At 40.1% G+C, this 23,905-nt stretch overlaps 1 long non-coding RNA gene across 1 annotated transcript; it reads left to right on the top strand.

The window, feature by feature from the left end:
* Positions 1–331: 331 nt before the first annotated feature.
* LOC121659287 lies at positions 332–10,267 on the top strand. Its single transcript, XR_006014253.1, has 3 exons — positions 332–617; positions 2,721–2,784; positions 8,518–10,267. It is a non-coding gene; the product is annotated as an uncharacterized LOC121659287 (long non-coding RNA).
* The last annotated feature ends 13,638 nt before the right edge of the window (positions 10,268–23,905 follow it).

The following is a 23,905-nucleotide window of genomic DNA, read 5'->3' on the forward strand; positions in this document are numbered from 1 at the left end:
CTGCTGTGAATTCAGACAATATCTGCTTTACTTTGGACTTCTGTGGGATGATCAGGCTTTTGAAGCTCTTCTTGTTTGTGTTCTGCACACTCAGCTTGGCCCAGAGCACCAGGCTCCTATTCCTGCAGCTCCCACCACCTCCTGCTTGCCTTACTACCCTGGACCTGGACTTTCCTGCTGCTCAGTGGTTGCTCTCCTCATTTCTGCCCTTTTGGTTCTTTGATGACTAACATAAATGTCGAAAAATTCCCAGCTACTTGTAGAGCTTATTCTACAGAGACCTGGTCAGTAGCCCATAATCACACTGTCTGGCACAAGCAGAGCGGAAATATTGAAGAGCCAGTGACTGTCTGGTGTATCAGCTCTTTAGGTTCTCCTCAGATGGTCTTTGACTAGACCCAGCTTGCATTTCATGGTGTACAGTTAACTCATTTCTCTTTGTGGTTTTCCTTCTGTGTTTTTGTTTTCTGACATACAACAATTCTTCATTTAAGTTTTCTTATGCATATTTTCCCTATAGGCAGAACTCATCTTCTGTCTGAAGGTCTGTTTCACAGTCCTGCTCTGAGGCTTCTTGTCTGTATTCAAAATGGCATAATCTGTAACAAATGTACCATGTAAGTAAGTTAAAAATACATTGATCTTTATTCCTGTCTGTGAGTGCTTGATAGGCAGAGAGATATTCAGAAAGCCAGTGTCATAAAACTCCTGTTAGCATGAAAACTGAACTCCTACTGTTAAGCCACCAGTATAAAAGACTTGACCTCCTAAGGGCAGATAAATCTGTGTGTCACATAAATTCCCTCTCTAGACACTAACTCTCAGATCACCGCTTTTCAAGTACTTCAGAATTTCACATATGTATTTTTTTCTCTCACATAAAGGCCTTTCTCAGCATGGCATCATGGCATTTACTCCCTCCCTCTGTTGCAAGTCTATACTAAAGTTACCTGTAAATTCAGCCTTGCAAGTAAGTTTAACTTGCAGAAGAATGCATTCTCTTTGAGGAAGTTTATGGCATTTTCAGACATTTAGTTCTCTTTCAAATGGCCTCATTTAAAGTACTGAACTATAAGGCAGTCTTGAGCAGTGAAGCGCAACCTTTCCTGTTTCTGTGCAGACAGAAAGAAGCTGATGCTCTGATTATTTTCATTCAGAAATGCATGGAGAGATAAATACAGCAATAGAAATACCAAGGACCTGGCTGTACAACAGTCTGTTTTGGTAAAGCCTTCTCTGTAAGAAGGATTAAAGAACTGTGTCTGGGATCAAGTAAAATGTGAGCATTTGATTGCTAAATGGGAGAGGGAAAAAATCACTGTGTCTGATAGTCTGCTGAAATCTAGAAGAATTCACAATATCCTCTGGGCTTCTTCTGCAATGCAAAGAAATGCATTTGAGGGTTTGGGGGTTTTTGGCTGTTTTTTTTCTTTAAAAAATGTTTAAATTTTGAAAACCACTACTAATTAGCTTAACCTGGTGGTTATTCCCCTGCCTCTCCCCAGCCTGATTTCTCCCATTGCAATACAGCTTTTTCTTTCATAAAAAAAAGCTTTTTTTTTTTTTTTTTTAAAGGGTTTTGGTTGAGTAAGTGCAAATAGCTTCATTCCTTTTGTGTCTGACTCACTGACGAACTCAGGTATCTCCAAAAAGTTATTTCAGGAAATATTTCACTTAAAACAGGCTTACTTTTTCTTGGCACAGTTCATCACTAGATCAAGTTTCTGAAGTCATCTTGTCAGATTGTCTCTAACCGCACAATGTAAGACTGCTGCAAGTTACTCTCCTGTATCTCAGCATCACCCCAAAAAGAGGTGTTTCCAGGCAGCTTTCTCATTAAGAAATGGAAAAGCTTTCTGTCCTTACCCTCTTGCTGGATTATATTGTGACAGTCCTATGTCAAAAATATGCCTCAGATTGCTTAGGGTCAGGCTTTATCTTGAAGTATGACAGGAGCATGAAACAGGATCTCTCTGGAACTATGCCATGGTTTACTTTCTGCTGAGGGACCAGAATAAATTAGTCTAATTTACATTAGGAGAATATTTAGTTTTGATATTAGGACAAGGTTTCTCTCTAGAGTAAATGCAGCATGCATAGTCATAGAGTGTCTTTTGTTGAGCTTATGCAAACAAATTGGATGTGTGGGGATCTGGAGACAGGGAACCGTGTGTGGTACAAGGAGGGATAGTTTTCAGCCTGGTGTCTGCCTCTGGCTTGCCTAAGAGTTGATTAGGGGGCTAGGGTGACTTATTTTGGTGCAACAGTGGTCTGTTCTGGGCCAAAGTGTCCTCAGCTTGCCCCTGCCACATGGGTCCAGGACTGCTGTAGGGACAGAAAGAACATGCTGGGTAGGTGCAGCTCATCCTGCACTTTGATAAACTGGGTTTTCTGCACCTGAGCCTCGGTCCTCGCATGCCAGGAGAGGTGTAGGAGATGCCAAACTCCCCTATCCTCGGAGGAGGACATTCAGTGTCTCACTGGGGGCTGTCCTACAGGACCCCTTGAGCATATTCTGGTTCTATACTTCTATGATTACATTACATGATAATCCAGAAAAAACTAAAACTCCATAATATATCACCTATGACCCTGGAAATGGTAGTTTTACAGAACTGCTTTCCTGTGTTCTTCATTCAAGGTGTATTGTGTGTTCATTATAGGATGTCAGAATGACAGTAGCGTTATTCTCTTATTTACAGTTCTTCCTTTCTCTTCAGCAGTGAAAATGAAAAGGAAATCAATGCCATTAAAGAGAATAATGACAAACTCACCTCCTGCAAGGTCTGTGCTCTTACATATTTTTTTTCTGAATTCTCATCTCTGAATGTACTTGTACAAATGCGATGCAAGAATGGAGGAAAACTCTAGGAAAGCACCACTGCAAAAGAGAGAAATACTGTGGTAGGCCACTGGATCTGCAAAAGGCTGAAAACAATCCCATGTCCTGCATCCCCCTCCACACCCCTGGCCTTTACATAAGTGTGCTGTGTGATTAGAAATGTCAGGGAGGAAGATCAAGAAAGATCAAATTAAGTGACACAGGAGACAAGGGGAGCTAGTACAATTCAGTAGCAAACAAACAACATTCAAACTTCAGTAACATCATTGTGTCTTTCAGTCAATCTGTGCATCACACTGTGAAGCCATAGATCAAAGAGCTGTTAAAAACCCACCAAGGAAGTTCTCCATCAGGCAGGAGCCTGTGGTCTCTCACAATTTATTAAGTCAGAGCAGCACCAAATGCTGAACTGTGCCAGCAGGGCAGTATTTCATTGCCCTTTCTGTGCAATTCTGAACTAAAGCCCTTTCATTAATTTCCAGATTGTGAGCAGAGTTTGCAAGCACAACATCTGGAAACCACTTTGGCTTTCAGAAGTGAGAAGGCTGCAGCATGACTCTGTATTCTCTGCAAGAGCCTTGTTCCTTTATGCTGCATTGCTCAGTGAATAATATTGACTGCTCAGTTCTTCCAGAGTTTGAATTTTACTGAGGAATGAAGCAACAGGGATAGAGGGCAATGTATTTATCCAGCATGATGCCTTTGCTCTAATGAGTGGGGCAGCCATATAGCATTTAGAGTTGCTGACTATAAAGGATGAAACAAATCTCATTTGCATACTACTCTCAGGAAGGGTTTCGTTAGTGAGGTTTGCCCTCTTTGTACTCTACCAGTCCCTACCTCTCCAGCAACCCCACTGGGCTGATGGGAAGCAATTTAGATGGGCTCAAAAGTGGTTCAGTAAGATGAAAATTTTCAATGGATAATTACAAGGCCAATATTTCACAGGTCTGACTGCTTTCTAATTAACATACTTCAGCTAGATCTGCCTGCCGCCAGAGTAGAGCCCATTAAGGAGTAAGCTACCAAATTATGTAGTAAATACAGTGAGGTAACTTCATCCAAAGGCAGGCTACCTATGTGTGATATGGCTTGGAGGTGCTCTATTTTGTCTGAATGAAAGGAAAGCTAAGCTAAGCTGAAATGAAGAAGTTGCAGTGGCAGGTGTGAGTGTGACCTGGGACCTGAATGCTGATCAGCCGAGAACAGCAGGGCAGAGAGTGTTGGGTGTGGGCTGCAATTTGAGATTAAATATGGCAAAGAGCACCTACAAAAAATGATGGTACTGGGCCAGGAGCAGAAAGTGGTAGATTTCGACATGGTTCATAATCACTACAGTAACAAAGTTGCACAGCCGTGTACTGACCTGCTGCCTGCACTCATGGAGTTAGGATATCTATGTTTCCCAAAAGAAAGAAGAGTGTATAAGGGGCTCTTCTAGGCAAAGTCTTTCCATTTGTGTGAGACAGAGAGAGAAATAGAAGGGTTTAGTTAGTCCCTCTTGCTGAGAAAAAAAAGTGCTGTTGGCCTCCCCATTAAAAGCACAGAGTCTGCAATTGTTTGTGTAATAATTTCATTACAGCACATTCAGGTACCAGTTGGTGATGCTCCTGATGTACAGGGATTGCACACCTTGCAAGGGAATTGGTTGAGACTTTCCTAGTAAGCACTGGATCCTGTATCCTCAGCACATTTCATACATCATGGCTGGTTTTCCCTGGCACAAAATATTTCTGTTTCAGCTGCACTACCCAAGAAATACACCTGCTCCTTTATGTAATCAGCATGATCTCTACAGAAGGGTAAATAGCCACACATTTACCTGATGCAGCAGATGTTAAACATGTTTGCAAAATGGCAAGTAACGCTTGAGAATTAGCTTTGCAAAATCCTCTGTAAATGTTATAAAGAAATAAAATAGGTGACAAACACAGCTTTATGCAGTTTTCTCCATTCATCTGCACTTGTTCTGCTTATAAGTAGCAGAGTCCTGGATAATCTGCACATGTAGGAGTGCATATGTATTTACATGCTTTAAAAGCCATTTGTCCTGAACTCCTGTACAGCCACTCTGTGTTGGGTGTGTATGTGTGCAGGCGTGAGAGAAATACATTCACAAATATAGGGGTAGATTATTTGCTTTGTGTATCAGTGTGTGGTATGTAAGGTTGAAAACAAGGAGGAAAGTAGAATCACTTGCACAGTACTGCTGCTTTTGAAATACTGCTACCTTCAAAACACTGCCAGATCTTCAATTTGATGGAAGACTTTGCTGAGGAGCAAGATGGGAGCAACCGACAGTTTAGTGGTATCTTGTCTCTATGAGAGGAAATGTCTCCTGGGTCACAGTATCTGAGCTCAGCAGTCACTGGCAGCTGGAGAGATGTGCTTAAGGACCTTAGTTGTAATTTCACTGGAAACAAGCTGTTATGTTTTCTTTTAATATAATAAGACATTCATATTACAGAGAATGTGTATCTATATCTATCTATATAATCTATATCTATATCTACACTGCGTGTAATTTTATATGTATAGCATATATACACATGTGATCTTTTAGGTATATGCATATGGACTCACACTGGTGTGCATAACTGAATCATTTTTAAGGATAATATAAACCTGTATAATTTTTTTTAAAAAGCTATAAATAATACAAAAATAAGTTCTGTTCTATAGTATCAGATGTTGGGTTGTACTAATGGATGCTTCCATAGGACTTTAGAGGTGTGTGTCTTGGGATACATCATGCAAACATGCTTACCTTATATAATGCATGATTGCAGGATTATATGTGTTTGACATAATTCTGTAATGCAGTGTTGTATATACTTTCAGAGTAACCTCTCCAGACATCAGGCTAAGCTGTTCTCAGCAGACGGAAGGTTGAAAGCTAAGGCACAGCCTGTGCTGTTTACTGCAACACTGCTCCTATAGAAGAGAGACCTGATGTTTAAAATCTGTAAAAAGATGCTTCAGCAGTTGTGCTACCACCCAGTGAGAGTGGCATTCCCTTGCTGCGCCCTTCAGCCACAGAGGACCGTAATTGAATAGCATGCAAATCCTTTGCTGCCTGAAGTATCCAGGCAGCAGACCCAGAGGTCCTTTCAAATCAGGGTTTTTACAGTTTTTTCTAAGTCACAGGAGATGTTGGTGCTCTTCTGCTTCGCAAAGACAGGCAAAACTGAAGCAAAACCAAAAAAATTGTGCAAGGAACAAGTCAGGAAGAAGATCAGCATAGCAGAGAAATAGGGACAAAAAAAGCTGCTTGTGTCTTTAGTATATATTAACACAAGTAACACAATAATCACGAAGACTTCACCTTTTTTTACCATAGGGGTGTTACTGGCCATCTCACACATGATCCTACCTCAGCCCTTTCAGAAAATAAGGGGGTTACTACCCTTTCCTGCCATCTCTGCCCTCAGACCCTTGTTTATATGTGTCTTGTCGGGGGGTAGCACTGGCCACTTAACTCCCCTGCATCTGATGAGGGGTGGGAAACCTCCTGGTCTAATACATCTTATCTAATAGATTATACTGTATTTTCCTTTGTCTTCTATGCAAGTCATTATTTACAGCTGAATCTACCAAAGCAGGAGCTCTGTCTACCCTGCTGGGAAGGTGAAAGTAGCATTACGTTGCTTGTGTGTTGAAAGTTGTATGTGTTCTAGATGATCTGCCTGGATAGGTACCTCACTGATGTCACTGGGAAGTGGATGAAAAATACTGCGCTTTTTTTGGCTGCATTTTGTGTTGTATATACAAAAGGTTGCAGGTTGTAGAGTGCTGTGGAGTCAGACCATTCTTCTTCGTTTTTCACAATATTTTCTGGGTTTGAACTGTAAGCTGTGATGCTCTAGCACTTGCATAAAATCTGCAAAGTATGGATTTGTGAGTCATTGCTGTTTCAGCACGATTTAAAATCTTTCCTTGACCAACTGGTTGAATGATTGGTACCATCCATTAGCTGAATTTAACTATGGGATGCCCAATAAAACGTGAAATTCAGTAAGTATCTTGTGCTCAGAGAGTTCAAGGACATAGCAGAGGAAGTACCTCTGATAAAAGGCTGTGTCCTTATGATGAGAGTTTTCTGATTAATTCCTTTCCCGGTCGCTCATTATCCTCCTAAGCACTGGTGGGTGCTGGATACAGGGCTCTTAAGCCTGTATGGTTATTTCTGTTTCAGTTTTGAATACAACCTCTTGCAACACAGTGAGGTAGTGACATTCTGTTCTCCCTACCTGCAGTTACAAAAGAGAGGGGAGCTGAGTCAGACTGAGCAGAGTGGTGACACATCCACTGACATGGCACAAAGCAGCCTTTAGGGTCCAGAGAGACCACAGTGCTCAGGGGCTCAGCCATACCGCTGTTGGATAAATAACAATACATCAGGCCCAAAGAGAAACATATTTTCTTAAAGCTGGCAGAAAAACCTGTTCTTTCCTGGTTTTCCAGGGAGGTTTTGTTGGGTATGACAGTGCTGGAGCCGCTCCTTGTAGATAATAGATTTAGATGTGTGACAAGCTTTGTCTGGCATCAGTGTGTGTCAATCCTTTACAGGTGGGTTTTAAAGATGCACCTTAACTCATTTACTCCATTGGATGATCAAAGACCCAAGACTACACAAAGGATTTCTGAACATTGACTCTTTGCTCTGTTAGTTATTGCCCAAATAGATATTGCTTATTCTTCTCTGTCACAGAATTTCTTTGTTACTTTAACATTTGCATTGTGTACTGTTTTGAGTTTAGACTTTCAGGACTCTTCAAAAGCAAAATAAAATGGCATTTCTGCCTGATTAGGGATCCACCATGAATATGATTCTCATTCTTCAGTTAAAAATGTGAAATGAAATTGTTAATGAATCTGCATTTTCACTGCTGTGCAGGTGTATTTTATAAGCTAGCCCAAAAATACTTTTGAAGATCTCAGGTTGGATTCTGACTTAGTAGACAATTTCTCAGAATCACAAAAGTTCCAGTGAATTCCAGCACCTTGCTATGATAGTTTGTGGCTTCTCTGAGTAGACAACAAACAGTCTTCTGTTCTACTGGGACAGAGCTCTGCTGTGCCACCCACTGGGACATAGCCTGCCCCTCATTTCTTCTCCTCACTTTATCTTTGCAGCCTAGGAGCTTGGCAGCTTCCCTGCAGCAGGAGGGAAATGACAGATCCAGAAGGGCTCCCTGCTCCTCCCCACTGTCCATTAGCTGCGGGTACTGCCCACGGTGCTGCTGCTGTTACACCAGCATTGAGGTGTGCCTGGTGATAAAATGACTGACTGCTAGGACTGTAGGACCAAAAATAAGGCGGACAAAATTTTCTTTAGCTCTCACCAGAACACACAAGCTCCATCACCATATATTGGCTATTTAATATTTCCAGCCTCTCTGAGTTGGAGAATGAGTTTTCAGAGTCTTGTCTGAGTATCGCCAGCCCTGCTCCAGATGAGGAGGAGTGCCTTCAGTTTTTAGGCAAGCCATCAGTTTAATCTGAAAGGCCCAACAAGCTATTGCAATGTCATTTCTTCAAAAGCCACACCCAGCCGTTCTACCGGAATGCGAACTCTTTCTCTATTTTCCGCAGGAAAGGAAAGCAAATTTTTGAGGGTAACTTTGAAGAGCATTAATTCACTGTTTTCATTTTGTGTTTGGGATATTTTACAGGCCCATCCATAAACAATTGCTCTTGGATTCCAGTTTCTATTTTGTTCAACTACACATGTTTTATGAAAGTCACACAGAGCTACGTGTACAACAAGATGCCTGCATGACAGAAAAAATGAAGCATCAGAAAGATTAATGTAATGGTAAAATATGTGCAAAAATAACAGTACTTTGCATGTACATTGAACAGATGAGTTGCTCATTTTACAGTAGTTGACTATATAAGGCTATTTATGCATAAATCACTTAGTTCAGCCTGACTTCTGCAGTGATGGGACATAATTGATCTTTAAAAGTTTTATGAAAGAATCACAGTCTGTGAAATTAAAGGAAGTTCAGTTGTTTAATTTTGCATTTCTATCAACTGCCAGGAATATCGTGATGGTAGAAAAATACCAGTTTTCTCCTAAAAACTTTTTATAGATAGTATTAAATCAGTAAGTATATTAATGTATTACTGCAAAATATTTAGCACCATGGTATTTTCACTTAGTATCTGGAATTTATGGAATAAAAGCCAGCAACATTGTGATAAATCGATCCACTTCCAGGAGGAATGATGGTAATATTTCATCAGCATCATACCTGAATTGCAAGACTCTTCTTTTGGAACAGCATCAGACAACTCAGGCATAGGAAAGATCTGGGTCTTGTGACTATGGGCTACCTGCCTTTTGCTTAAGAAATTGCTTGGTCAGTCTGGGATAAATGGGGAAATATTTTTCTTCTTTCTATCACTTGAGAGCAAAAGGACAAGGGAAGAAGAATGGGTAGAATCACACTGCTCTTCCCCTGGTCAACATGGGTGTCACAATTTAGCATAAATACACTACAGCAGTAAACCTCTTTCTTCTGGAATCCAGGAAGGATCAAGAGTCTCCTGAACCACTGTATCTATCCCACAGTATTAGTGGTGGTACAGCACCACTTGGCTATTGAGTGTGTCCTTGTGACAAAACGAAGGCATCAGTTGTTGCTGTACTAGAGATTGTGATTAATGCACTGACAATAGCTGCTACTACATGCAGTTTTAACTGAAGTACCACTTTCTTCACCTCCTTTTGCATCTTAGTTTTGAAACAATTGCTCAACAATTTAATCTTCCTTTTTTTCTAGGCTCTTTATAGTAGGAATTATAATGAGAAGTCCCTGCACAGCCACCCCTTTATCCCTTCAGCTGTTTATTTTTGAATATGTGTCAAATACATCTTCTGCACATTTTTCAAAGATGGTTAATGTTTTGAAATTGGAAAAGCAGGCAGAGAGCTGTGAGTCAGCCTGGCTATGGCAATGGCTTTAGCTGTATATTATGTACTTTAATGTGTAGCAGGCTTGAGCTGATGAGGGAGATGGAAACTATTCCCAAGGCCCAGGTACTTTCATGGACATGAAAGATAAATTGCTTAACCTCTTAGAAGGGCCTCATGTGTTGCAGTGGCTTGCCTCAGACCCCAGTGGTAGATGAAGGAACTCTTCCTGTGTTTTGGGCCTGCTGGGTTTCCAGTGGTTGTGCACAAAGGCCTCTGATGATTTATTCTTATCCTCCTCTGTGATACTCCCAAATCCCTCTGGGTCCTCCTGATGTCCTGATGAGCAGCTGGCTTATCCTTAGCCCTTTGTGTAGGGATGAAAGAGTGTCCTGAGTTGCAGTGTATCCTATTGCCATCCTCATGAGATGTTGAGATCAGGTGGGGCAGTGTTTCCTTGCCTCCTCCCCCCAGACTATCTTCTGTTAATGGCCCATCATTGTCCTGCCACATGACTCAGAGATAACTCCCTCCGGACTATCTTCTGTTAGTGAGCCTAATCAACACTTGGCCTCATGACTCATTACCCCATTGTGAGATGCTCCACCCAGAGGGAGGAACCAAGCATCCCATCCTGGATATAATCTGAGATGCTGAACACCAGAGACAACACCTTTCCACTGGATTTCCAGAGGACAGGAGCTACACAGCAACCACTGGACCTGAGGAAGAGCAGACCCTTTTTTGTACAGGATCACTGCTTCAGAGGACTGCAGCCACCATTCTACCAGACTGCTACCACCACCTTGATTAACAGGGTGGCTGTTAATTAACAGGTTGTATCCTGACTCTGTCAGTTTGAACCATTGTTTTCTTTTAGTTTTTTTTCCTTTTCTTTAATTTCCCCATTAAATTGTTATTCTGACTTGGTGCCTTCCACCGGTTTGTTTTCAAACTAGTACAAAGAGTCAGGGTTGAGGACTCTAAGGAGGATTTGCTGTGCAACTGAAAGGGAATGATCTCAGACCTAACATCCTGCAAAAGGCAGTGCATACAATTACTATAAATTATTGAACCAAAGTAATAAAAACTACACTTAATGCATCGAGTAAAAGAGAATGAAAACAGCTATCTCTCTCCCCCACAGTCTCTCTTATTCCTGTCACAATCTAACATGGAGTTTCCACTGCAGAGAAAATTATAGCAGAAGGGCTGTTTAACTTAGACAGGGGTCTGTGTACACAAACATCACAGCGTGTGATGCAGGGTGATTGGTTGTAACATGGATAGTTTTGTCTTTGGTTAAACCTTCATGCTGTCAGATGGTATTTCCCTGCTTTGAATGGTAAGTGTCTTCTAATGTTATTAGGCAGCTGCAATGCCAGTCTGATGGTTGTGTGATTTGGGACATTTGTTACGCCACTTGCTGCTGCAATGAAGTAATTTTAATTCGGTAGATTCCTGAAAAGGCTTATTTTGTGTAAATGACCTAGTCAGGCATGTGAGGAATATGCCCTCCACCTTGTTTTCCCAATGAATCAATGCTAGTTGAAAGAAGAAACAGAGGGTTTTCTATAAATCTACCCTGAGAAAGTCACAATGGATCTTGTCTCAAAAATCATATAACAGGTACAGAGTTGATGTCAGAAGGAGATTTCAAAGAAACCTGAAGTGTCACTGTGTTCAGACTAGTGACTCAGCTGTGGGGAAAAAAAAGGTGATGACTCTGTAAATAGATGGGATGAATGACACTGAAGGCAGGAGCACAAGCTGTAGGGGTATTGGCAGATTAATAGGTGTAATTATCATAATTGTACGGGAATCACTTGAGTCACAGCATTATCTGTCAGGTAAGTGCAGAAGATCATTCATAAGCCATTGAAAGGGATCAAAGTAGCCTGTAAAGAAGCTTCCAAAAAGGACAAAAATGAGTTGCATCAAAGAGCAGTTTCAGTACAATTACATGCAAGTAATTGTACAGTTATATGTAAAACATTTTTCTGAAAATTTTTCTTCCTTCTTTGAATAAATGTTGAGGCTGTATAAACTGTGGGCTAGCTGTTTGGAATAATTCACCCTAATGATTTTGGCATTCCCTACAACAACCAGAAGAAAAATAGGAGGCCTGTTAGTTTTTAGTTTTATAAGATCAAGCCACTAAGGACAGGGAAATGGCCAAAATAGATGACAGTGTTCAGCCTGTGCACCTTGCTCTTAGGTCCATGGTGCTCGTAGCTGGCTTTGTAACAAGAGGGTTGTGTAACACACTGATGCTGCTGTTTCAGAATTATTTTCTGTCATGGAAAGGTGTTTAACTAAACTAATGAGAAAATTGGCTTGGCGGAGAATGGCAGTCAGAAGACATATCACAGGTGTCCTGTCACATAGGGATCGAGAATGGGCAGACATGTCTAATTATTGCCCTATATTGTGGCTGTAGGAACACCTTCTTGCCAGCCATATGCTCCAAGCAATGATCATGTACACCGTTCTCTGTTTAAGTGGGTGCTTTATCGTGGAGAAGCCTGAACTTTATCTTGTAAGTGCATCTTCCTTGAGCTGCTGTCATTGTTGAGTGGCAACATTTTGTTGTTTACTGTGGTTGAGACTCAGTAGCACAACAAGCTTTGATAGACTATGTCAATTGTTTTTTTTCTCTTCTTGATAATACCTATTGTATTTTTCAGTACTCTGTAAAAAATGAAGGCTCTTTGCTTATAGCGAGAACCAGTCAGAAGAGAAACATGACACACAGAAAATGGATATTGTTTATGGATTTGATAATGTTGGCTCAAATGTCTGCATAAAAAGTTCCTTTTTGACTTTTGTCAGAATCATAGTCACATCAAATGGCTTTTATGTTTATACCTTGGGTAAAATATTTACCTCATGGACTTTGCCAAAACTTTTAAACAGAGGTAGAGGTATTTATGATCCACCAGAGGCTCAGTAAATCCCAGAGAAGCTGGTGCCTTTTTGAATGCAATATCTTTTCAGCCTCTGTTTTCCAGGCTCTGCTCTCTACTTTCAAATTTGGTAATTTCCTCCACACAATTCTGGTTTTATTCTGCTGAGCCTGCACCATGGGAACAAACTGGCTTTGCTTTCTGCACGGGTGGGCTAAAGTTTCCTTGGAAAGTGTGTCTGGGAGTCACTGACACAAGTGCAGCCCATGGTCACAGCATCCCTGCAAAGTGCATGTTGCTGTTCTCGCTTTACAGATGGCTAAATGAAAGCAGAGGAATGAAGGGATTTGCCTAAGGCCACATAATGAATCAGTTGCTTGTGTTGGATTAGTTACAGCTCAGGACTTCCCTGCTGCCAATTGCCAACCCTGCACTCACTCCACTCTTTCCAGTGCCACAGGGATTGTTTTAGAGGACATGTAGATGGTCCTACTCAAGACATAAAATAATCCTGCTACAAATTGTTTTAAGAGACTTTGCTGCCCTTATGCAAGGTGGAAGATCTGGGGTAAATGGTTTCTGCTTGCATGATTCTTGGCACTGTGAACTTTGTCATTGCACATTTTAATGACATTTTTCTGGTAAAGTGAAGGTTGAGAAAAGTGTGCTAAGTTAAGCCATAGAAATCTGGATTTCTTTCCATATTTTTTATTTACACCCAAAAAGTAGCATTATGTGTCTTGATGCACAAACCAAAAGCTAGGGTGAAAGCAGGCCTGTCCATCATGCAGTGTGGGATAGTTAATCATCTCTTGTAAAATTGCTGATGAAGATTGGCACAGAGCAGGGCGATCATCCTGCACATGCTTCCTCCTGGACATGTGCTCACTGCTTGGTCTTTGGTGTAAATAGTACAGCTAGCAGTGAGCGTTTGGAGCACTCTGTGTCCACCAGTACAGCTGTGTTTTTGCTCCAGCAGCTGAGAGGGATTGCAGGAAAGGGTAAATGGAAGTACTTGAAATGGGAGTACTTCTGTGTTTTGACAAAACCAACAGAAAATGTGACATGTACATGCGTTGAAAAGAAAACCTGCAGTTAAGGTGTGAGCAGAGCTGCCTGTGGCATGCACTGGAGTACATACCTAAACAGAACTTGTTTCAGGAATAAGGGGTAGCAGGGAGAAGTCACAGAGGCAGCAGAGAATATCCACAAGGCAGGGATGCATGGCAAGCAGAGGAAGGAATGGATTTGCTCCTGCAGGGTGCTGAGCACCTTTAATGCCCACTGAGTTCAGAGGTGAAAGGGAAAATCCTGCAGTTATATCTACGTAAAATGTGTCTCAAATTCTCCGGAATTTTCCTTCTTATAGTTACTGCCATTTCATTGCAGGCAATCTAATGTGAGCAGATCCACTGCACTTTTTTTCTTTGCAATGCTAAATTGTTATATCTTTCTGATCGTGTGTTCTGACAAAGCTCATCCAGAATTACACAGCAAAAAGGGGTGACTTTTGATGCTGTCACTTTTATTGCCTCACTGAATAATACAAGACAATTTTTCATCCCTGAAACACTTTTTTCTGGCTGGTCCACATAAAAATGTCAACTCTATAATGCTTTTCTCCCTAAGACTGACATTATTAAAATATTCAATGTCTTAAGTAGGATTCTCTTCATAGTAACACCCTTCTTTGAAAGGGCTCATCTTCAGGTCCATATAAATATCTACTATTGTTTGTGCACACGAAACACAACTACTCAGGCTTCATGATAATTTTATATACAGGATATAAAGATGAAGTGTTCACCTATGTCCACAAAGAGTAAAATCTTCATCCCCTCAGGCTCTTCCTCACTCCTGTTTCAGTCAGTGGGATGTGAGCAGGGAGGGTGGGATCAAGCCCTACAAGAGCCATGGGAGCAGCACGGCCACATGCAGAAATTTCACTTGTGTTGTTCCCAGCTGGAATGGTGTGTGTTTCTCTGTGTTTGAGGATGTGGTCACCCTTAAACTGCCTTGCTGTTTGTGGCTTTTCTTCATAGCAGTGAGATAAATCAGAGTGCTGTGTGAAAAGCAGCACCCCCTCACACCTGTACAGACTTGTGACACGACTGGGATGGGTTTTGTTTGTCCGTGCATTGCATGGAGGCAAACACACACCATTTCTGGCAGATGTAATCTTGCTCTGCAGTCCTGCTTTATGCAGAAACAAAAAAGTGTTCACTTCTATTGCACTGTTATGAAATGTCTGAAAAAAGCATGAACTAACCAAGCAAATGAAAACTCCATGTGGACAGTGTTTAAAAAGTGAACATTACAGATGTTTTCTTCTTGCGAGGTGATGGATGATTAGCTGCACAATAATATAAGTTATTTATTCATAAGAGGATTGAAGGACTGTTTCTTCTAGTGTGCACAGGCTTTTGATTTTGCATAGCTGAACTGCAATATATTGTTGGCTGCCACTGCTCTGACACTGTGCAAAGCCTTAATTGCAGCCACTTCAATGGAACAGGTTATCTGTAAGCTGAAGACATAACTTCTTCAGCAGAAGATCTGCTGCCATTAAAGATATGAGATTAGCTGACACAAATCCTTTTGGGTAGAATGTCTTCCACTGCACAAACCTCAAGTGCATCATACATAAGTGCAAGTGTATACAGATTAAAACATCAAAAATATTTAAAAATATGCATATGCAGCTATGAAATGCTATGTTTGGAAGTTATGCTGTTAAAACCAGACAAAGTTAGAACTATACTGTAAAAAAGTATTGATTATATAAATACAACATCAATTAGATATCTTTTTCTGTTATGTAATCTCTGTATTTTATATGATAACTTTTAATGAAATTGTGCAAATTTATTGTAGGCCAATTCAGTTTATACACGAAGCATTATATTAGCAAAAGGCCTGCTTCATACAGGAATTTCTAGGGATCCCACTGTGTGGTTTTATGCTTTTTAAAAAAAATACAGTTTTTCAGAATTCTTGTTTGTTTTTTTGTTTGTTTGTAAAAGTATGAAACCAGTCCACTTTCAAGCCCCAAAGTGACCATGGGTTTCTAAAACATGGTGCTGAGAGCAACTTCCATTACCAATTCTCAAGACAAAATTCATGTTGAGGATTGAATGCAGGCAGCCCTCTGGCCATGCACGGAGCTGCTGACATGTTTAGATTAAGCCTTTTTTTTTCTTCAGGGATGTAACATTGTCTTTCACTTCCAGAAAATGTTGTGTATTGCCATGGCAGCTCACTGCTGGGCTACTGTTTTGGAATGACAAAGCAGGGAGGTTAGAAAAGCAGCTGAACTAGTGAGTTGCTCTTAGAGCCCAGAGCTCTCATCATGGGAGCATCACACATCTCTGTGTTGTTATTATTATTATTATTATTAGCCCCAAAGAAGCCTGAGGTATATACCAATGCACTTAGTGCTATACTTTCAGAAGCATTAATACTTTTTTGTCAGAGGCACTTCTCTGTCAATATAATTGTTCTCATGGTGGTGAACAAGCTGCAGTCCAACAGCCTTGAATACTGGACAAACTGAAAAAATGAAGTAAAAGAGAAAAAGAATTTTTTTATACCTGGAAGGAAGAACACATCTTAAAATTGCACAGACTAAATAAAATGAAAGGAATAGAATAGAACAGAATAGAATTGGTAAGTAAATATCATCCACATACTGTTTTAATATATATCCAGCTGAAAGGACATGCAGAAAAGTGTCTAGACTCTCAATTTGTTTTTTTTTTTTAAATAATATTGTTGCTGTGCTGATGCTGTATGGAGCCATGGTATCTTGGAGTTATAAGAAGCCTGATCTTTAACTACCCTGTGACAGGGAAGTCATTGATTTTTTAAGTGCTGGAGATTCAACATCATCAGTTCTGTGAGCTGCTTAAGGGGCAAGTTATTGTCTGCAGCCTTTTCTTCTAAGAAGCAGTGTCTGAGGTAAACAATATGGGTGAAATAATGCCCAGGAAAGTACACTTCAAATTTATAGCAGTACAATTGCTAATACTTGGAAGTGAGAGTTTGGGGTTAAGGCAGGAGCTACTGAGGGGAAAGCAGTCCATGGTAGTGTTCAGGCAGTATCAGGTGGCTTGATACTCAGACACTGAGTTTTGAGGGTGGGGAAATGCATAGGCTCTGGACCAAGTAACAAATATATCAGGTGAGTCATCTATTGCCTGTTAACATTTATTTCTATATTTTATATGGTTAATACATAATATTATTTCCTATTCTGTTCGCAATTTCTATATATTAGGCTGAATATTGTAAGCATATAGAAAACCAGTATGTACAGCTGTTTTCTATCAGTAGGGTTTTTTGTTTGTTTTTTGTTGATGTGTGTTATCTTCTGCAGAAAGAATTGCTTAAGAATGTTTTACAGGAATGTTTCTGTCTTACTCAGTACTAAAGTAAATTTTATTATTGCTGGAAATTTCCTAGCACTCAATTTATTTAAAAGTAATGCATTTCCCTTGATGGGATTTTACACAGGCTCTGAGATATCTAAATGAATCTTGAGAGTAGCAAGTGAAAAATATCAGTCTGTATTCCTATGATCCCCCACTACTCGTAGTGGGCTGTTCGCACTGGTTCAATAGGTATATCCAACTCACAGAACAGAGTTCCAAATAATGCAGTCTTTGGGTACAAGTTCAAACTGCCTTACACACCCAAAAGTCATTCTAGGCACCGTCTTTGGAAGAAGTAACCATTATTGAACTCCCAACCTTCTTTCAAATACATCATGCAACCTGGAGCACTAAAAACTTTCTCGTGTAGATGGTGTCACAGTGAGTAATTATTATAGAAATGTTAAACCTGGGAATGTCTGGGTGTGGAAGCACTGAGGGAAAGTCAGGAGAAGGACTATGAGAATGGTGTGTGTTGATGGTCAGCAAGATGTCAGCACACATCCACCTGCAGCTTCCCACCAGGACTGGGAGACAAAGGGCAGTGAGCAAATCCTAATGGAGGTGGGGATGGAGAAACTGACAGTTCCTAACAGATGCAAAAAGGTTAACCTAAAGCCAGTACATGGTCACCAGCATAAGAGGAGCACAGAAGATGTAAGAAGGATTTGACAGCTGGAGTCCCTTTTTCCCCATGTCATTGCAAGGACTCCTAGACACAGCACCTGCATATACATTATTGCCTGGATGCTGGACAAATGGCTTGGGCTCACACATTTTAGTGTTGTGAGTATGTGGATAGGAGAAGATGAGTATCAACAACTGAAACTGGTTTTGTTTAAAAATAAAACCATCTGCCTACCCTGTATGGTCCATCACTGTGATTTACTATGTGGCTGCAAAAATATTGCTACATTATTTCCTACAGTGTTGCCTGCTGTTCTGCAGAATTAATGTATTCTGTATATGACAAGAAAATCAGATTTTATATTTAAACAATGCACTTATTGTGTCTCTCCTTGCAAAGTATATATTACAGTAAATGTGTGGTGTACTTTTTTAAAATTTTGGGTTGTATTTATAAAGAACTTTGGAGCTTTGTAACATGTGTGGGTGGATCCTGTAGGAGGTGAGCTGAGTACATCTGGTTGTGGAAGGTGATGTCAGGGTTCCTCAGTGCAAAGATACACGGGGCAGAAAGCAACTGAAGAACAGCACAGGTTGGAAGAAGGTGCAGGACCAGCTGTGTCTGGCTGCAGAAGGGCGACACAGAGTGGGGCTGGGTTGGTGGGGGACATGACCATGCAGAGAATTGCTGGCCCAGGGATGGTAGGAATATGCCATACTTGGAGGAGAGGTAATGTTTCACTGAATCAAGGAGGGACTGGAGGACACATGCCGGAAGTGACTGAAAAGGATGAAACGGTCTGAACTGGATGAGATTCCAAGGCTTGGAGATGGAAAAGATCAGGCAGCTTTTCAGAATCTTTTCTGTATGTCTGTGAAATAAACTCCCTTGGTTTTGGATAGGAGTATATAAGGACCCATATATGAACAGAGAAAGGCATAGTAAGTTTTCTGTTGTGAATAAAAACATGCAGAAAATTATAGACTATTGAAAGAACAATAATTTCTCTGGAGAAAAAAAGAATTAATGGAGGCAGAATTCACATTTTAGTGCAGAAACTGGTTATAGGATTGGGTGTAATATGAAACAATGATGCCTTATACAGATTGCATTATAGAAATATCAGTCAGTTTCTGATTCATAAAGCTGAAACAGCACAGGACTTGAGGTCAATGCTCATGGTTCCTTCCCATTTCTGCTGGATAACCCTAAGGTTCTACTGTACTGTGGTGGGCAGGAGTGACCTGCATGTTTGTGTCTGCATGTGACTTCATTGATCGAAGTCTGTAGTATGCTGTGTGAAGATTTCAAGCTTTTGGTCATGCAAAAGCATCATGAAGCAGTGAACAGATTGGATCACGTGGAGACAAAAGTCATTGTTGTTTTTTTTTGGCAGCTATAACTTTCCCGAACCATTTTTTTAAAATGGTGAAATAGAAAGGTGACATATTTTTCTTTTGATTTGAGCACTGATTTGCAACTTAAAATGTAATGGTCAATTGTTTTTTGTCTAAGAGTATCTGAAAATGTCTCAAAACTCAGTTTAGAATAGGCTTAAATTCGCTCTACAAGGGTCTCCACATTTCTCTGCAAATTTTTAAGGATTTACAGGCTGCAAACACCTGACATAAAACAATGCTGGTGAAACCAGACAACGTCTAATTTTCCCCTGGCATTTGTAAAAAGAATTTAAATGAGGTTGGTAGATCTGCACACTCATTTTGTTATGACAGGAGATTTTATTTTTCAGTAATATGCCAAGAAGTATTGAAATAGAATCAGTCTAAGAAAACCTGTGAAGCTTCCTATATTCATTGGTCTAGACACATAATTTAAAAATAATGTATCTTGGATTTCTGCTATTTTCAGTTACTGCTGGCTTATATTAGAATCATGGGAAGGACTGAATAATTAACAAAAATAATAAAATGTTATTTTTCAAATCTTTTGGTGGATATGATCAAGCTGGAAAGGAAGATGCAGTTAATTTACTTTACCCAAGGTAATCTGATAATTTCTGATTTTCTTTCTTTTCCAGTTACTGTACCTGCAGCCACAGCACAAAAATATGGAAACATTCAAATGTGCCACTCTCTACTTTGGTTTAATTCTTTATCATGAAGAAAAGCTTTTATGTAAAATTATGAACAGTTCTATTGCTTTTCTATCCTGGCCATTGAACAAATGCATGTAAGCACAGCTTCCTGCAGTTTTACGTCACAGCTGCTTACAGACAGCCAGGCTGTGCCTATACTAAATTAAATACTAAATGTGTTCAAGACAGTCGAACCCTCTGTCACTAGAGACCAGCTGACTTGAAATTACCTTCTAAGCCTTGCTTCTCTTCCAGCTTCAAAACTCACTTTATTTTGGCTGTGAGTCCTGACCTGCCTAGAAACACTTGCTCCTGCCTGTTCACCCTTTGCACAGTACCTTTGCCCGCTGTAGACAAACCCTGATTTCTTGAGCTTTGGCCAGGCCTTTGATGATTCCCTTATCTTGACCTGTCCTGTATTGTGGTTCCTGGGCTGCTGGCAGGACCTGGGCTCCAGCCACATCCAGCATCTGCCTTAAGGTGAGGTAACCAGTCAGAAGAGGGGACTGCAGATAGAGTTGTGCAGTCCTTTATACGCTCTTCCTCTGTTGTGCTGAGCAGGTTAGGAAGGGTTTGCTGCTTCCATTATGTTTGACTTTTGCCATTTAGGACAGTGTGGGAGAGACAAGCTGGCAGAGGAACTGCCCAGCTCCCCAGATGGCTGGGCTGTGAACCATGTGTGATAAGCAGGTTTTGTGAATCTGGACGACTGATAAAATTTGCTGGTAGGAAGAAATGTGTCCTTCCACAGCTACGAGCAAATTACATTTCTGGCTCGAAAGTCAGGAATCTGTTTCCAGTGAGACACTGTTTCTATTACTAATCCAACTGTGCTTGGTGCTGTGGTGTATGAACAGCATGGAAATTTTTCATCAAGAAAAGTCTGACACCAGGACAACACTTAATCTTACCTGGTCTGGACACAATACAAAGACAACTATATGGGGGGCTTGAGGATTTATTCTTTTGTTAATAACAGATTTCTCAGGACATCTGTGCTGGTTTGGACAAATTTGGAAATATATCCTCTGAGAGAAGGCAGGTTACAACCACCCCTCCATCACCAGCTTCAGGAAAAAATGAATTTTCCTCGAAGGAAAGTGAAAGAGATAAAAACTATTTATTTAATAAACACACCAGAAGAGCATAATAATGCTAAATAATGAAACCTCTCGCTGTAGGGAGAAAGCCTGGGGAAATTTCAGAGTCCTTCCATAAGTAGCCTCTCTCCTCCTCCTCGGAGCTGGGATGGGGTGGGGCCCCCTCCTCCAGGGCCTCCACCTCAGTGGAAAAAGTCCTGATGTGTTCTGATGTTGAAACAGTCCAAAAAAGAAGAAGGGAAAAAAAAAAACCCCAAAGTCCCAGGAAAGCAAAGTTCAACTCACTCTCTCTCTCTGGGGAAAAAGGAGCTGAAAAACTGGCCGAAAGCTGGCTGGAAAAAAAGCAGGCAGGGTGTTTCCTGCTGCTCCTCTCGCCGCCGCAGCTGAACGCAGAGAGCTGTCTCTATCTCTGTGCCCTTGAAACATGGAAACAAACTGCCAACTGCTTTGAAAGCTTTGCTCGGTTCCCTCTCTCCCCTCTCAGGCTCAGTTTAAAAGCATAGAAAGACACAAAATTAATTTTTGGGCATAGAACAGCGATATGGGATACAACATCATAAAGTCACCCCAAGACATTATCTTAAGTTTAAACCAAATTTCAAGCTATAATCTGTTTCTAGGAGCTATAATAATTTTTTTTTTGTAATTGATGCACTATTTGATATTTAGCATTATTATTAGTGTATTATACATATACACATACTTTTAAAACATATTTTATTATACATGCACATGTACTAGTAATATTATTATTATATTAGCATTTTCCAAAAAGACTGTGAACTTCTTGCATTATGGGAAGTCTTGGCATTTGGTAAGGTATTTGTTGAGCAGATTCCAATGCTGGTGAAAATTGTTCTGAATGTAGGAATCTTTTCATACAGTCCAGAGATTTTCAGTGTTTTGCATCAAGTCTACTTAGGACAGAGTATGATACAGTCTGAAATTACTGGCATTTCCCTTGGAGGCTCTTCTTTTTCTGAGGGAAGCTGTAATATCAAATGCCAGAAGGATGGAAAAACTTTTTCCTGTGTTGTCCCCACACCTCCACACCTCTGCTGAGATGGTCTGACTGCTACAAAAGTTACAAAACCAGGATAAAGAATACGAGGGTTATGGTTATCCGTATAACTTTTAGTTTTATACACAGAGATGTTATCTTTAATTACATAAGCAACGTTTGATGATTAAGGAAGTGGAGTGCTGTTTTGGAAAACTGGGTTTTATTCCTGCTTCTATAATAGAGCTGCTGTGTGGCAAGGGGTCAGTGAAATTGTTGGGCCATGATGTGTTTCCAGTGTGTTACTCTGAGGTACCAGTCTGCTTAAGTGGATAATATTTAACATCTTAACTGGGCATTGAGCTTGCATAAAATCTGAAGGATCACACTCCTCTTTGGCTAAACTTGGTGATCAGTGATTAATGAAAGCTTTTAGCAATTCTAACTTCACTATCTGTGCCTCAGGTCCCAACTATTCAGTGAAAAGAGCTTAGCATCCGTCTCACAACAACTGCCTTGTGGAGAGAAACTAATTAATGCTTCTACAGTGTTCAAATGCAGTGCATCTCAAAGGAAAAATCTAGAAGGAAATAAACAATTTTGTGATCTGGGAAAAACCTTTGTATATATATTTAATAAAAAAAGAAGAAAAAAATCTGAATCACAAGCTGAACAAGAAGGTTAAAGCAAAATACTGAATAACAACTGCTGTACTGAATGAAGTTGTGATTCCACGGAGAAAATGCAAAGAGGTAATGTAATTAAGGATTAGAAGAGAAGATCAAAGGAGAGCATGCTGAAGGTTTTTAGATGTGTGACAGGCTGATGCAAACCCCTGTTCTTCATGCTGGGATGAGAGTACAGGAAAAACACAAAAATGCAGCAAGAGAGAGTAAGACTGGTATGGAAAACTTCCAGGTGTGGAACATTTTCAAATGCAAACATGAGAAATATACAGATTTCTATTCTCCATGTTCTTTGCCAGTTTCTTTCCAGTTTGCTCCTCATTTTTTTTCTCTTCTTGTCATGATAAATTCTGATTTTTGTCTTGTCTAAGCTGAGCTTCTCACCATATCTGTATACATCCTCCTTGCATTTGAAATCTATAAATCTCCCGTGGCTTAGTCACATCAATCTGTTGCCTGTACTTTTCTTTTGTCTGTAGTGGAATTATTTGTGTATTAACCATTAAGAGTTTCTTTGAGGAACTCAGTCTCTTTAACAGGTTTCCTCATTCAAAGAGAAGACTATATCTTGATTTTTTTTCAATATGTTGAAATCTGTCTTCCTAAATACTGTTATTTTAGAATTTGCCCACTCTCCTTTCTTCTAAATGTGTCATTTCACTCTTTTTTTCCCCAGATGTCCTTCCCTTTGGCATTGCAATAACTTCCCCTCTGCTGTGTAGAAACTCCTGAAGATTTTTTGTGCTATTTACTTTCAAAAAAATTGTCTAAAGAATAATCAAAACGTACATTTTCAAAAGATATTATCTGATGGTTTGTCCTGGCTTGGCTCTGTGTGAAAAGCTCCACTGTTACAATATCTGTGGTCTTTTCCCCTTTGAAAGACACTTTCCAACAGGTCAGCTAGTTTTGTTGGTGACCTAGAGAGGTAACATATTCTCCTTGCCATCTTCCCTGATGACAAGGTAATATCTATGTTATATTAAGTAGTCCTGTGACTTCAATTAACCCACAAAATTTCTTATGTGAGTTAAATGATCTTTTAAATAGGCTTGAGCCCAGATTTGTCTTTCAATTTTTGGTGCAAACGTTTATTTTCTTTCTTAGCATAGGTACATTTTGTAATACTTTCCTGTTATCATGGTACCAAGTTTTGTTAACTTTCGTGTTACCTATATACTAACAAAAAAAGAAAAAATATTAATTGTTCTCCGATTTCTTCCAAGTAAAAGAGAATAAGAATTAACAAAAAACAAAAAAAACAAAACAAACAAAAAAAAAAAAAAAAAAAAAAAA

The sequence above is a fragment of the Corvus kubaryi genome, unplaced genomic scaffold (genome assembly GCF_017639235.1).
Source record: "Corvus kubaryi isolate FWS band 111438036 unplaced genomic scaffold, C.kubaryi_AGA036_p1.0 split3-73, whole genome shotgun sequence".
NCBI lineage: Eukaryota > Metazoa > Chordata > Aves > Passeriformes > Corvidae > Corvus > Corvus kubaryi.